Source organism: Bos indicus x Bos taurus, chromosome 10, assembly GCF_003369695.1.
Source record: "Bos indicus x Bos taurus breed Angus x Brahman F1 hybrid chromosome 10, Bos_hybrid_MaternalHap_v2.0, whole genome shotgun sequence".
Taxonomy (NCBI): domain Eukaryota; kingdom Metazoa; phylum Chordata; class Mammalia; order Artiodactyla; family Bovidae; genus Bos; species Bos indicus x Bos taurus.
In genome coordinates this window covers 23,592,892-23,609,242 of record NC_040085.1, presented here as the reverse complement: position 1 = coordinate 23,609,242, position 16,351 = coordinate 23,592,892, and the positions used below count along the sequence as shown (strand labels likewise).

At 41.4% G+C, this 16,351-nt stretch overlaps 1 protein-coding gene across 1 annotated transcript in view; it reads right to left on the bottom strand.

Annotated features, from left to right (window-relative positions):
- Positions 1-16,351, bottom strand: part of FMN1 (formin 1) — a 457,430-nt gene that overhangs the window by 179,340 nt on the left and 261,739 nt on the right.

Sequence of the window (16,351 nt, the reverse complement as noted above, 5' to 3'; positions counted from 1 at the left end):
ATTTACCCTCCCAGGACTGTTATACTATGCATGGAGATAAGATGATTTCGCTAACTTATTAACAGGACCACGCATTTTTAAATTTCTGATGCTTTAAGGAAACAAAAAAGAGCCAGGAACAATGTCTATTTTATGTAAATTATAATAGTTTCCTATAAAAATCAGCCAATGAAAATGCAGTAAGACAAGGCAAAATTCTAAAAATAATTTATCAGAGATGTTCATTTCTAAACTAGGTACTGCATATAACTGCAAGTTTACATATAATCAAGTGATCTTAACTAATGGGAAAGAGAAGGATCTGTTGGCTTCCTTTCCTGGTGAGTAAATATTTGAGTTTCAGAAGTTAATCAGTCTGGGTCCCAGATATACAATTTGATGGGTTATATCCTCAGCCAATTCCCCTCCAGTGTGCTAGGAAACAGAGGAAAACACGTAGGGAGGATGGGACTGGAGAATGAGCATGGGCTCTGGCAACATTTATTCATTCATTCACCCAGCCCTTGAATAAATATTTGCTGAATGTGCCCCAAGTTCTAGAAACTGTTCTAAAATGCTGTGATTATATAAATCAAATGTGTCTAAGACATTGAAGGCACTTGGTCTCATGAGACTTATACTCCAGCTTAGGGGATAGAAAATAAACAAGTAAATAGTTACAGATAATGATGTAAAGAAAGAGTAGAGCAATAAGCAACCTTAGAGAGGCTGATGGATGAAGGCTTCTTTGAAGAGGTGACATTTAAGCTAAGAGCTCAGCAGGTCAAGTTCTATGAGTGGGAGAAAAGCCTGCCAGTGAGAGGTAAGGACAGAAAGAGGTTTCTTATCTTGATGAAGGAATAAGCCCAAGATTCAGAAAAAGACCAAGATGACTATTATGGATGGAAGCAAAACTTACCTACATGATCTGTCACATTCAGTTCTATTAGGTTCAGTGTACTGACTCCAGTATTCTTGCCTGGGAAATCCCCTGGACAGAGAAGCCTGGCAGGCTACAATCCATGGGGTCACACAGAGCCGGATATAACTGAGCACACACACACACATTCATAGGAGGGGTCTAATTTCACTTACTGAAAACATTAAAGCAAGATGCATGCTAAACCGAGCTCATAGAGCATTATGAGAAATCAAAATAGAACCTACAAATAGTGACTATGTGATGTTAACTATACACACTGTGTACGTGTTTTAATGCTTGTTAATGCCTTATCTGCTTTAACATCTGGAAAGAATTAGAGAAAGAAGACTACCACTTTCTGGAATACTTGAGTGTTTCCAGTAGGAGCAGTTGCTATTTAAACCCTTTTGGTCCTTTAAAACCCCACTCAAGGCCCACCTTCAGAAGTGTTAATAGAAAAGGTATATGCGTGAGTAACTCTAATTATGAAAAATAATGTATTGAACATCTTAAGGGAAATATTAGATAACTTCGGGTCCATTTGGGCTTCCCTGGTGGCTCAGACAGAAAAGAAATGGCCTGCAATGTGGGAGACCTTGGTTTGATCCCTGGGTTGGGAAGATCCCCTGGAGAAGGGAATGGCTACCCATTCCAGTGTTCTTGCCTGGAGAATTCCATGGATAGCCTGTAGCCTGGAGGGCTACAGTCCATGGGGTTGACCAAGAGTTGGACACGCCTGAGTGACCAACACTTTCACTTTTCGGGTCTATTTAGAAAGCTAACCTAATCTTAACTTCTCATTTCCATCTTGCCCATCAAAGCACTTTTCTTTGTACCACCCAAGTTATTATTTTTTTTTTTAATCAAAATTTTACTTTGATGTTTGAAATACCTTAGATGTCTTTCCTTTAAATATTGGGTAAAGTCCAGCCGCATAGGCCTAATTTTTAAGTCCATTCCTTTCCTGGCCCTGAGTGACACTTCCAATCTCATCCTTTACCATTTCCACTGCTCCCAGGCCCCCTGAGCTCCAGCCACACACCTCTCTACTCCTGAACATTCCATGGTTTTTTCCCTTCCTGCCCCTCACCCTCCTAGGCCTTGGTGAAAAGTTTCCTCCCCTGGAAGGATGCTCCTTGATCTTTGGATCATTAAGTACTCATTCTTTACCTCTTCCATGGGACCACTCATATTTTATACTGGGTGAAAGAGTCTATTTTAAGAAGCCATATTAGTAAGTTGCTTAACACTTGGTTGTGGAAGGTCTGTAGTCAGGGATCATTTCTACACATCTTGATAATCCCACCATCCAGCATAGTCCTGGGGGTAGTAACAGGAATAAGATAAATGTCTATAGATAAGACAGATGTCCCAGAAATCCCAAAGAGTGAGTCTTGCTGCTACGTGTCAGGAAAAGTTCCTCGATAAAGACAGCGTGAGGTTTTGAAAAAGAGACTTTTAAAAGGGATAGGACTGATGAATAAGAATAATATGCATATCTGAATTAAGGTTGTTTGCCCACTCTTGTTTGTTTCCATTTAAAAAATCGAAGTATGGTGAGTAAAGCTGCACAATCATGCCCCATCCATATACTCAGTACAGATACAACGCTGGCCTGAATACTCCATACCTCAAAATCACTAAATTTTACAAGCAAATCTTCTCATTTTAAAGGAAAGAATAACAAAACTATCTTTCCTCTCATTCTTAACCTTCAAAGATGTTTTAAACAGTGGTATCCCCATAGGCAAAAAGCCATGAGTAGAAATTCAACTGTTATACTGCTTTAGGCAGACAGCTAAAGCACCCATTTATTAATCATCATGAATCAAGCCAAGTCCATTCCAAGCACTCACAATCTGTAATGGACAAGCGCCAGCGAATGTCAATGGGAAAGATGTGAGACATTCCCAGGATGAAGAAGCGGACACATACAGGCCCAGAGAACACACAGGCAATGGTGGAGAGTCCAGATCTGGCTTGAAGAGAGCATTCCTTACATACAGTTTGGAGCAAGGGCCTGTGGAATCCTGAAGGCCAAGGTGAAGAGCCTGTGGCACATCGCAGGGAGGCCATGAGCACTGATGAGTAGGTGAGGCAATGGGACAGAGTTCTAGTACATAGGATAGAGCAAAATTTGGAAAGAATCTTTTAGAACTTAGTTCAGCACGGCAGAGGTAGTGAAAGCCAGAGTACTGTGGACAGAAAGAACAGAACAGGAGAGAAAGACTGCAGAGCTCTGGGGAGTGCTGTCATCAACTGAGCCCAGGGAAGCAAGTCTGGTGTCAAATCAGCCTGAGGTTTTCCATTTAGGTGTAGAGGGAGGGCTTGGGCCACCACAAAATAGGCAGAGGAGCTGACAAGGTGACATACGCATATGCGTATGTCATGGATATGCATGGATATGCAAGGTGCTGTCCCCTTAGGACCTGGGGGAGGAGTCGGGGAGAGGAAGAAGTCAATGGAGAGGTTAATTTAGGGCCAATGCCAAGTATTCCGCTGAGGTTTCTCCTCTTCCACGTGAGGAGCTTAAAACTGAAAAAGTAAAATAAAGTTCAGAGGTGGAAGCAGCACTGAAATGAGATCATCTGGTTGAGCCTAGGAACTTAAGAAATTAAACACTTTCTATTATTTCTATTTTACAGGGTGGCCAGGGAAGGTTAGGCTATTGGCCAAAGGGGTCAAAAGTAAAAAGAGCCAAAGTGCCGTGACTCATAGGAGAGACATTTTGCATGTACACAGTCCTGCCTTCTATTTACCATGAACAGTTTAAGTTCCTACAAGGGCCAGAATCTATACATGATCCTGCTAGTCCCCAGATACGGGACAGTGTGTTACAGAATTGATACTTGAAAGTGCTCACTATCAAATTTAGAAGCAGTCTATGAACCTATTCTGTTAGTTAATTGACAAATACATCAAAGAAATAAATCAGTCATTGATTAAAATATTTTTGGAGTTACCTAGGACCAGGTAGCCCCCTCCACTTTGTACTTGCAAAAACATACTCTATTTCTCTCTCTTATACACACAAAACCCTTTATATCATATAAGGTGAATAAGCAAATACCAGCCTACACAATTCTCCAGCACACCTCCAAGCCCTGATACAGTATTCCAAGTAACTCTCTAGCTTTCGCTCTCATCTGTATCAGGCTCATTATACCAACACTCCCGCACACGGTGTCAGAAAGGTGAAGTGCCAAATTCACAAAGGGGAGACCCCAACAACTCATTGCTACTGTGATATCAATCACGGCTGGTGGGTTTTACTTTTATCTCCCTCTCTCCTTAGTTACCCCTGCTCCCACTGTCAGTTCAGTTAGAGTATTTCACCTACACCTCACAATAGGTCGAGAGGAAATAGACACACGCTGTGAAAAGCTGGTAATTTTATTGGGTTCCTTTACCTTTAAAAATCTGTTACTTGGTCAAGTCTGGTTTCTGGGCTCCTTTTTTGCAGGGAAATTGAGGCAAACATTTTTATGTGGTCCTCTGGTGCCTGCTCTGTACTCTGAGAGTTATATACACAAGGATCATTAGAGTAGGGTTTCGCCCATTAAGATATAATAACCGTCAGCAGGGACAAAAAGCAGATCAGTATCACAAATTCAAACTAACAGGCACACATAAAAACTATGCGCCTGCTTCAGGCACAGGACGGGGGTCAAGGTCTTACACAATAGGTAAATTCCCTCTCCACTTTGGAGACAGCTTTTTCACAAGAGCGGGGTAAGGAGAAAGAACAGGCAGGAATTCTCACAGCCCTCTAGCCATTTTTAACCCTGAATGCTTTTCTATCCCAAAGCGCACCTTGTCGGAATAAAGAATGGTTGTGTTTGCTGTTCTGAAGGGTTTCTAATTAGTAAAAAACATGTACTTACTCTAGAGAGCTGTTCTTGATCAAAGTAGTATCTTTGGGCAAGAAACACATGGCAGACTGAGGTAGGAAAGGCATACTCCTTTTATTGTTGTTCAGCCGCTAAGTCGTGCCTGGCTCTTTGCAATCCCATAGATTGCAACACAGCAGGCTTCCTTGTTCTTCACTGTCTCCTGGAGATTGCTCAAATTCATGTCCATTGAGTCAGTGGTGCTATCTAACTATTCTTAGTTTGTTCGGTTAGACCAAGTAAATCTGGTTGTCCAAGGTGTGAAAGATGTCACATGGGTAGGGTTGGGTTGCTTTAGCAGGCTTTAGCTATCGCTGGTTTTAAAACTGGAGCCTATCATACAGAGTGAAGTAAGTCAGAAAGAAAAACACCAATACAGTATACTAACGCATATATATGGAATTTAGAAAGATAGTATGTATGCGAGACAGCAAAAGAGACACAGATGTGAAGAACAGTCTTTTGGACTCTGTCGGAGAAGGCGAGGCTGGGATGATTTGAGAGGGTAGCGCTGAAACGTGTGTATTACCATATGTGAAGTGGATCGCCGGTCCAGGTTCGATGCGTGAGACAGGGTGCTCAGGGCTGGTGCACTGGGATGACCCTGAGGGATGGGATGGGGAGGGAGGAAGGAGGGGGGTTCAGGATGGGGAACACATGCACACCCATGGCTGATTCATGTTGATGTATGGCAAAAACCACTACAATATTGTAAAGTAAGTACCCTCCAATTAAATAAATTAATTTAAAAAACAGCCTCTATGTAGCCCATTGTATGCTTCTTTGCATTGCCTTCAGTACATGACATCTTTTATAAGTGGGTGTTTAAAGATCCTTTTCAAGTGGAATATTCTCAGTCCAAGAAAGAAAAGGTGAATATTTAATTATCAATAGAAATTATTTTGTTAACAATGTTAGCTTCCAAATAGCCAACATAAAACTCAGCTCTTTCAACCAAATTATGATTTTTTAGGGCTTGATAAATAATTTGTAAGGAAAAGAGAATGGAATGGAGAAAGCAACATGGAAGGCCTTGGGGTTTTTTTGTCTTGTTTGTTTGTTTTGGCCATTTTGATCATGGCATGTGGGATCTTAGTTCCCTGACCTGGGATCAAATTTATGCCCCCTGTCTTGAAAGCATGGAGTCTTAACCACTGGACCACCAGGGAAGTCCCAAGCCCTGGGGTTTTTAAACTCTCAGGTAATCTAACCCTCAAAATTCCCACAAACCAACTCCTCTGACCTCTCTTAAGAGAAAGGCAAGGATGTGGGGTCCCAGAAAGAAGGTGGTCTTGGCAGAATCTGAAAGCTGAAGAAAGGGAAAGCAGGACTATTTCCCCACAGTCTCACCTCCCTCTGAGGCCATCACTGAGAATGAAGACCAAGCTTGTGACAAAACTGGGCAAGAGGTGAAAAGAAGGGGGCCAGGCAGAGACAAGTGTCAAAGAACCACACAGGGGCCAGAACAAGAGCTGCAGAGCCTGCCCCACGGAAAGCTCAGTAGCCAGGTCTCTTCACAATGGCCAGAACACTCCTATAACCTTTCCCTACTGACCACCGTGCTTCTCCTCCGATGGCACCAGGCCCACCTGTGCAGACACAGGTATAGGCCAAGCCTTATTCCACGCACATATCCAGAGCAAATGCTGAGGGCAGCAATTATTTAGCAGCTTAAAGGCATCTCTGTGCACTCCACCAGAGGGTGGGGAAAGCAGACAGAAAGTACTGGGGATGAATAGTTAATTAGTAGCTGGCTTTTATTGGGAACTTGCTATGTGCAAGGCATTGTTCTAACCATTTTACATTTATTCATACAAGGAAGATTCTACTGTTGCCCTGAGTTTTACAGGCAACGAAACTAAGGCATGAAGAATGGTTTCCCAAGCTCAGTTCCATAACCAAATTGACTGGACCATGATTGTACTTCTTTTATCCTTTGTAAGTGTCAGTCTAGACATAATCACTCCACGGAAAGGAGACCTGGGAGGAGGAAATGGCAACCCACTCCAGTATTCTTGCCTGAAGAATCCCACGGACAGAGGAGCCTAGTAGGCTGCTGTCCATGGGGTCACACAGAGTCAGACATGACTGAAGCGACTTAGCAGCAAAGGAGACCTGAGTTTGATCCCTGGGTTGGAAGATCCCTTGGAGAAGGGAATGACTAGGCACTCCAGTATTTTTGCCTGGAGAATTCTTGGGACAGAGGAGCCTGGTGGGGTACAGTCCAAGGGGTCACAAAGAGTCAGACACAACTGAGCAACTAACATGTTCACTTCTCAAAATTCTCACCACACACACACACAAAAGTGCTAACCAACTACCTATTAAAAGTCTACATAGAAACCTTTGCCTCTGAATGGCATCACATGTTTTATACATCAATCAGCAGTCTCCCAGTAGGAACCATAGATACCCAGGCCACAAAAATGTCATTTGTGTATTATACACATCCATAATGCCAGCATTATTTAATTATTGCTAATACTTAATTCATTTCTATGGTCCTTTTTTAAAATTTGTGGCCACACCCCATGGGCACGTGGGCCCTTAGTTCCCCAACCACGGACTAAACTCGAGCCCCCTGCATTGGAAGGTGGAGAATTAACCACTGGACAACCAGAGAAACCCCTCAAATATGCTATTTTAATATATGTCATAAGACAATCAAACTTTGTTAATTATTCACAGTTACTGACAATAATCAGTATTGTGGTTCCCAATCATAGCAAAAAAGAATGTCTAAAAAACAAAAGGAAACCCAGAACTTGAAAAGGCATTATCTTAGTAGAAAAGAAAATCTAAGAAGAAATCAACAGTAATATAAAATCCATTTTACTTAAAAAGATATTACTAATTGCAATTTCATACTGCATGCCAGAACTGACTAAAAAGGGAAGCGAAGGCACAAAAAATGAAGAAACACAAACAAAAGTTTCCCCAGACACATAAAGAATAGCAACTGTCAAGGGAATATATTTTATGATACTATCTACATTGCCAAACACTTGCTGGTGTATCATGTAAGTTGGCACAGACCTTTATTCAAGCTTTGTTGGAGACAGGAGGCAAGAGTAAATGACACAGTGTAAACAGGAGCCAGCTAGCAGGTGACAGAAAGAAGCATCCCGAAAGGGACACATCTAGTCTGTCCCCAAAGCTCCAAGTCACTCAACCTGATCAAGCAAAAATCCCAATTCTTGTCTGAGTTGAGGCATGTACTCGGTCACAAGGTGCCTTTTATAGGTGCAATTAAAATTGTCCATGGTTCAAACCTCAAAGAGGGGCGCAAGCATAGAATTCACACAACTTCCGCTGCTTCATTCCCTCTATTCTCTGTAGGGCAGTGGAATGAGAAACAGTCTGGGTTAAGCTGCTTCTGTTCTTCCATTAGTTCTGGTTCTTTTAAGCCAAAATTACATTCCAGGCAGATTGGATGGTCTCAGCCAGTTGCCTGAAGGTAAAGTACAAAAGAAATGCCACCCTTGGCTTTCTGGACCCAGCTCCGAGAGGGGAAGAATGCTCAGGGGTTCAGAGAGAGGTGGGTGGGACCCTGCTGCTCAGGTGTCTTAGACTCAGCAGGAAGAAAGGAGAGCTGGGAAAGGACATATAGTAGCATTAGAGCTACTGTTTATATTCATGCCCAAACTGAGCTCTGCCCATGCTTAATAAGCTGATTGACTCTGATGCCTCCCTTTGGTACGTCAGTAGGTCATGACTACCTGTCACCATCGGTGGGTAAACTCTTTCACACGTGGCTTCCTCACTTGTTCCTTTACTTCCAATGTACTGTGATTTGGTAGCGGTGGCAGCGGTGTTGGGGGGGGGTATTAAATAACATTTTCTGATTCTAAAATCTAGTTTTAACTAAACTCGACAAAATAAACCAGTTGGCTTCAAAAGATTCCTGAAGAGAAACCCCAGACTGAAGATAATCCATCAACAATAAGAAAAATGGCAGAGCACAGGCTTGACTGCTAATATAAGTTCTTCATCAATCGTGGAATGAATTAGAAACGGGGACAGTTGAATTAGATCTGCCAAGATGCTGACCTCCATACATTATAGTAGAATTTATCAAGAGACTGTTTGAAATGTGGGTTTAAATCCACTATTTTTAATAATAAACTTCATTTTATGTATATACTGAGCTGTGAGATACTAGCTGTTGAGAATTTAAAGCTATCAAAATCAGTAACACATTTAAAAATATTAATCTCAATTTAATTTATATCTTTGCATTCATTTTATGATGTGAATATTAGTTCTGTGGCACATTTACATGATGTACAAGTTCTTAAAAACATGTCTTGAGAAGCATGCTCTAAAATTTTTACTGGCAAAGGTGCACAATAAAAATTTTGCCCTTTGAGTGTAGGTCTTCCAGACCAGAATTAGAATGTTCCTCAGGAAGGTCCTGCAGACAGTGACTGCAGCCATGAAACTAAAAGACGCTTGCTCCTCGGAAAAGAAGCTATGAAAAACCTAGACAGTGTATTAAAAAGCAGAGACATCCCTTTGCTGACAAAGGTCTGTATAGTTAAAGCTATGGTTTTTCCAGTAGTCATGCACAGATGTGAGAGTTGGACCATAAAGAAGGCTGAGCGCTGAAGAACTGATGGTTTCTAACTGTGGTGAAGACTCTTGAAAGACCCTTGGAAAGCAAGGAGATCAAATCAGTCAATCCTAAAGGAAATCAACCCTGAATATTCATTGGAAGGACTGATGCTGAAGCTGAAGCTCCAGTAATTTGGCTACCTGATGAGAAGAGCCAACTTATTGGAAAAGACCCTGATGATGGGAAAGACTGAAGGGAGGAGGAGAATGGGACGATAGAAGATGAAGATGGTTAGATGGCATCACCAACTCAATGGACATGAGTTTGAGCAAATAGGTGGTGAAGGACAGGCAAGGCTGACATGCTGCTGTCCACGGGGATTAAAGAGTTGGACACAACTGACTGAACAACAGGAAAGCCCAAGACAATTCACAGTGAATTTCAGATGCCTGGAAATTCATTATGTTTTAGACAACTGGCATAAACCTTGACAGAGATTTCTATAAATTATTAGGCAAAAAGGAGCAAAGTCCAGTCAGCATTCTCAGATCTGAGTTTTAGACTCTGGGTATACAACTAACTTACATTTTGATTCGAGATTCCTAAACAGGAAGATGGTCTTTGATACAACTGAACTCTAAACTGAGATTCTGGACTAGTTAGAACTAAAGTGAAAAATGTTTTATTTTGATGTTAGATTAAATATTATAAATATGAATTCTGAGAGTGTACGGGAAATTCCAAATGGATGCCAGGAGGTTTCTGGCACCTAATCTGTTGCAATGCATATGGAGGTTTATATCAAGAATAGTCAACAGCAATTTTCCATCTCCCCTGGGAAAAAGAATAAGAGGAAATCACCAACATGGAATGAAAACACTAATTTGCAATCATTTAGGAAGTCACTGTAGCCAAGGATGCCAAATGTTTTTGAATATAAGTCACCCTAGTTAAGTAGATGGAAAACCAGCAAGGAGTAAATCACTTGTTCAGGATATCTCCTGGACCAAATACAGGTGATGTGGTGTTATGGTCAGTGTCCTGAAGCCATTCTTCCTCCACAACCAAGGTCTCGCCTTTAGTCACGCAGTGCTTTAAACTTCAGTCAGAAGAGAGACTTAGGTTTCCCCTGTGAGATCCTGCACACCGCTTGGGGTGGAGAGAAACACACACGGGTGGCTATCTTTGTGGGGATGTTCGCTCTCTAATCTAGCCCTATTTCCTTAGTATCAAGCTGGAATTCTCAGACGTTCTCGAACACTTCAGCTGAAATGTCACCAGTCATCTCCAACTCAAATCATGCAAAACAGAACTGACCTTTCAGCTTCTACCCACGCTTTCCCTGCTCTATTTTCATTTTATGCTTTTGGCACCATTATTCCCATTCTTGTTGAAACCAGCAACCCCAAACTTCATCATCATACGAATCTCATGGGGCTAACCATAACAATCTGCTCTTCAGACACCCCTTGTACATGGTCCCCTCTACATTTCCACAGACACAGCCTTAGTTCTGGCCTTTGCCATTTATTATGTCAACAATCACAATCCCTTTCTATCAGATCTAGCCATGCACACATGCTAAGTTGCTTCAGTCATGTCTGACTCTTTGCAACCCCATGGACTGTAGCCCACCAGGCTCCTCTGTCCATGGGATTCTCCAGGCAAGAGTACTGGAGTGGGTTGCCATTTCCTCCTCCAGGGGATCTTCCCAAACCAGGGATTGAACCCGCACCTCTTATGTCTTCTGCCTTGGCAGGCAGGTTCTTTACCACCAGCGCCACCTGAGAAGCCTAGATCTAGTCACCCACCTGACTATTTCTGTTTATTCATTCAACAGACCCTTGATGATCCTCACCTCATCGCCAGGTACAACAAGGTGTGAGGGACACATCAGTGAGCATTATCCCTCTTGCAGTTTATCTTCTGATGGCGGATGTAAGTCAGAAGTATATGAACAAAGAAAATATTAAGTGCTGAGTAGAAAATAAGAGAATTAACTTAGAGTGACTTAAATTAGGGAGGAGGATCTGGGAAGACCTCTTTGAGATGTTTAGCTGAACCCTATGAAATGGTAACCCACTCCAGTATTCTTGCCTGGAGAATCCCGTGGACAAAGGAGCCTGGTGGGCTATGGTCCATAGGATCGCAAAGAGTCAGACATGACTGAAGCGACTTAGGAGCAAAGAAAAAGAGTGTGCTATTGAATGGGGCTGGAAAAGCATTTCAAACAGAGGGTACATACTGTGCCTTCAAAGACACGGAGGAAGGAGAGAACTTGGCCTGTTAAGGAATCAGAGGACCACTGACGCTGGAGAACAGTGAGAGAGAAGTGAGCACAGTCGAGTACAGGAGAAGATAGGTCTGCCGCCAGAGCATGAAAGGGCTTGGAAGCCAGTCTTCTGTGATTGGAGAAGTATTTCTGCACTCAAAATGAGATCACAGCACTGCCCCTTTTAACTTCTGTCTCCGTGTTACTGATAGGATAATATTTGAATTTCATCTGATGACAGTCAGGATCCTTCCTGGTCTGGATACTACTTGCCCTTCGAGTACTTTGTTCTGAAACCACCCACATTCACATTCAACTTGTAGACTCTAGATTTGCCTCCTTTTCACATGCCTCCTTTCATCAGCTGGAAAAGCTCCTTCTCTGTGTGATGACCACCGCCATTTCATCCTCTAAGACTCATCTTAAGTTTTACAGGAGGAGCCAGTACATTGATCTCTCGTTGTTTCACAGGTATCTTTATTCTGTGATCTTAGGATACTCTGTACATCTCTCCCACCATCCTGTGAACTCTTGAGAATGTGAAATTCAGGATGTTATGTGTTGTGGTAGTCACGGTGTCTGAAACAGAGCTGGCATTCAGCACATGCTTATTGAGGGAGAGAGGGAAAGAGGAAGGGAGGAGGTAGGCAGGCAGGAAGAAGTTTTGTCCAAATGCACTAGAATGAAATTTATGACATTCTGATGCCATCTAGTCTAAGGTTTACTCTATTCTTTAAAACCAAATTAAAATTTAAAAGATTCTTTATTGAATGACTTCTATATATGATAAACTAGCCCAGTTCATGGTAAACAATGCTTAATTACCAGAGAAATTCTAAGGAAAGTAATGCTACATGTGATAAAGGACCATACACTGGCTCTGTTACTTGCTATCAGTTAACAGACCTGGAGGTACTGAGCCCCCAAATTCTACTTCTTCAATATACACTATAGGCAGTGTCAAACAGACAACACAGAAGGGCCCACTTTACAAATGAAGAAAGTAAGGTTGCTTTTAAGAGTTGAACAAGTAAAAACTGGATTATCCATTACCTCTGTGGGAGGTAACATGGGCTGAAACAGCCAGAACTATTATCAAGGTGACCAAGCTGTTATCTCAGCAAGAGGAGCAATGGCATAAGCAAATATCTAATGCCAAGTAGAGATAAGTGAGGTGGAAGTAACAGTGAATAGATATTATACACATTTTTGTCATGCTGAAGGAAAATTCTCTATTGTCCTCTGAGTGGATATACTAGCTTTCTGGTTTATTCATCAGCTTCTTATGAGTCTGCATGAAGCACAAGTTATTGTACCTACCTCTGTACACTGACAAAGCTGAATATATGACTGAAAGACTGAAGAACAGTCTCTTAGCTGTGGTCACTTCACCACGGTTAACACGCTGTGTGACCCTGCCTGCCTGCCAGCTGGTCTGTTCCAATCAGATCTCATGACAGCTACTTCTCTCACATTAAAACAAATGTTTTAGGTCAAGGTCAGCACAAGGAGTCCTTTCATCAGGATAAGAACACAAGGCCAAGTGCATTCCATTCATGACCAGACATGGATTCCGAATGAAACGTAACCGACACAGCTCAGGCTCCTAAGTGACCTTCAGATGCCAGTGTCAGTCAAATGCTTCTAAAAAGAAATTAAGTGAGAGTTATACTGTTAGATTCATCTGGAATGTATTACTAAATGAAAACATGAAGTGGAGATAATCGTTTTTTAGAACTTAGGATCCAACTCTGGTGGATAACAGAGATGCTTGAAGCAAGAGAAAGAACTAAAATGGTGCCCATGAGTCCTAAAGTCTGTGATGCTACAATCAACATTTCCAACGCTAAAATTTAAGTTCATGTCTGCTTCATGAGAGCACGTTCCTATCCAGGGTAGACTGTTGAAAAAGGTCTGGGTGAACTGATCTCTTATTCAACTCACCGTGAACATTCAACATTCATTCAATGTTAGAGTGCCAAGGGATGAAGGTTTACAGTCCTGAGTTGATAACTGGAATAGCACACTGTTGGAATGAGTCTTATCCATACGGCAATCTGATGTACACTACAACTGAACAAGCCTAAAGAGAAATGAATCAAGTGCCGTTGACACTGACACTATGGATAAAGACTAATATCCATAGTGCTACTTGTTATGGTAATGAAACCAAGCATGCTTGATTTTCACCAGGCTTAGAACGAGCACTGTGGTTTAGGATAAGACTCTGCCACTATATCTGAAAAATTCCTTTCTAATTTCAATGACTGCATCAAAAAAGGGAGTCTCCTTGACAAAAGATTATAAACTAACCTGCCAATATTTGTTTTCTTTTATTTTTTTCATTTGCCTTAGTATCACAGTTTTCTGTGTGAATTTCAGAAATTCCATCCTAGAGGATCTAATACCTAAAGCCACTGACGTATCCTTTTCTAATTTTGACAGTGGACCTTTCCAGCCACCCTCTGCTCCAATCTCAAACCAACTACTGCAACGCTGTTTTGAGGTTTAATATTTCACACTTATGTATTCAGTTCTACTACTAAGCTAAAATAGTAAAGACAAGTTTATTTGAATATTCTGCAACTGTCGTCTGATTCAGTATATGTTTAGTTTTATGTGGAATTTTAAATGTTTGCAATAAAGCAAAATTTCAAGCCTTTAACAAAGCTTATTTCAGAGGAAAAATAATATATGCAAGTTTCTTAAGTGCTTTGCAGTTTAGGACCTCCAGGGGGGGACATGTGGGGTCCTTCTGCTGTGTCCTGGAGATAACTTGAAGACATTGTCAACTAAAACCTGAAGAGAAGTGTGACTTAAGAGTGTCTCCATGGTTACACTGAACCTAGATTTCCTGAAGCCATCTATGAGAGATTGTATTACCACTTAGAAAATATTATCAGTGATATGTCAAAATGAAGATCTACATTTAAATGATGGCTGAGAAAGGAGCAGAACATCTTCACGTAAGACACAGATTTTAAAAATGTTGGAAGATTTTGGGTTTACTTTCCCAGGGCCTAAAAATAGATATAAAAGTAAAATGTCCTTGCTTTCAATGTCTTTCAAACTGAGCCAAAGATAACCAAGTTGAAGAAAAAACAAGCAGGGGATGAAGAAACAATGACATAACTAAATGTATGAAAATGGAGAGTGTTTCTCTGTAGAGGCATTCCTGCTAATGAAGAAGAAATGAGAGGACTGCTGCTGCTGCTGCGTCACTTCAGTTGTGCCCGACTCTGTGCGACCCCAGAGACGGCAGCCAACCAGGCTCCCCCATCCCTGGGATTCTCCAGGCAAGAACACTGGAGTGGGTTGCCATTTCCTTCTCCAATGCACCAAAGTGAAAAGTGAAAGTGAAGTCGCTCAGTCGTGTCTGACTCCTAGCGACCCCATGGACTGCAGCCTACCAGGCTCCTCCATCCATGGGATTTTCCAGGCAAGAGTACTGGAGTGGGGTGCCATTGCCTTCTCCAATGAGAGGACTAGGAGATCATTATTGGGCAAACTTCAAATGAAGTAACGAACCTAGGCAAAGATCACTAGTGCCCACAAACATCATAAAGAGAATATTACGTACTTAAGAGAATAAAGAGAATATTATGTAATATTACAGAATATTATGTACTTCTCGATAGAATATACAGTAGCATCTATGAACTATTTTTTCTCCACTGAGATTAACTTTCTAGATCAAAGTAAAAGTTTGCAAGAATCACAGGAGACAGAAGAACATAATAAATAAAAACATGGCAATGCAATCATCAAAACTTAAAATGTAGGAAATTTCACAGGACGAGTGATCTGGGTTCTTTGCAAAAACAATAACTGCAAAGAAAAAAAATAGAGGCTAGAAACCTCTAGATAAAAAGAAACCTAAGAGATGGACACATTCAAGGCAATGCATGAAATCTGTATGATTCCTCATTTGAACTAATTGTACAAGAATGGATAAATTTACAATCAGTGATATTAGAATTATATATTTGATGACATTAGGAAATTATTGCAAATGACTTTAAATGCATGATAAATTGCAGTCATGTATGGATGTGAGAGTTGGTCTGTGAAGAAAGCTGAGGGCCGAAGAATTGATGCTTTTGAACTGTGGTGTTGGAGAAGACTTTTGAGAGTCCCTTGGACTGCAAGGAGATCCAACCAGTCCATCCTAAAGGAGATCGGTCTTGGGTGTTCTTTGGAAGGACTGATGTTGAAGCTGAAACTCCAATACTTTAACCACCTGATGCAAAGAGCTGATTCATTTCAAAAGACCCTGATGCTGGGAAAGATTGAGGGCAGGAGGAGAAGGGGATGACAGAGGATGAGATGGCTGGATGGCATCACTGACTTGATGGATGTGAGTTTGAGTGAACTCCACAAGTTGGTGATGGACAGGGAGGCCTGGCATGCTGCAATTCATGGGGTCGCAAAGAGTCAGACACAACTGAGCAACTGAACTGAACTGAATGGCACTAGGATTATGCTTAAAGTATCCTTATCTTTCATGGTATATTTCATGGTATATTGCCATTTTTAAGGGAGGAATTGTAAAATATCTGAGATTTGCTTCATAATAATCTAGTAGATGGAGTGTTTTAGATGAAACAATCTAGTTAATGAGTTAATGATTTTGCCTCTAGGTACTGGATATTTAGTATTCACTGTGGCCATTCTATTTTTGTATATGTTTGACATTTCTCACAATAAAAGCTGAAAAGTTTTAAAGTCAGGGG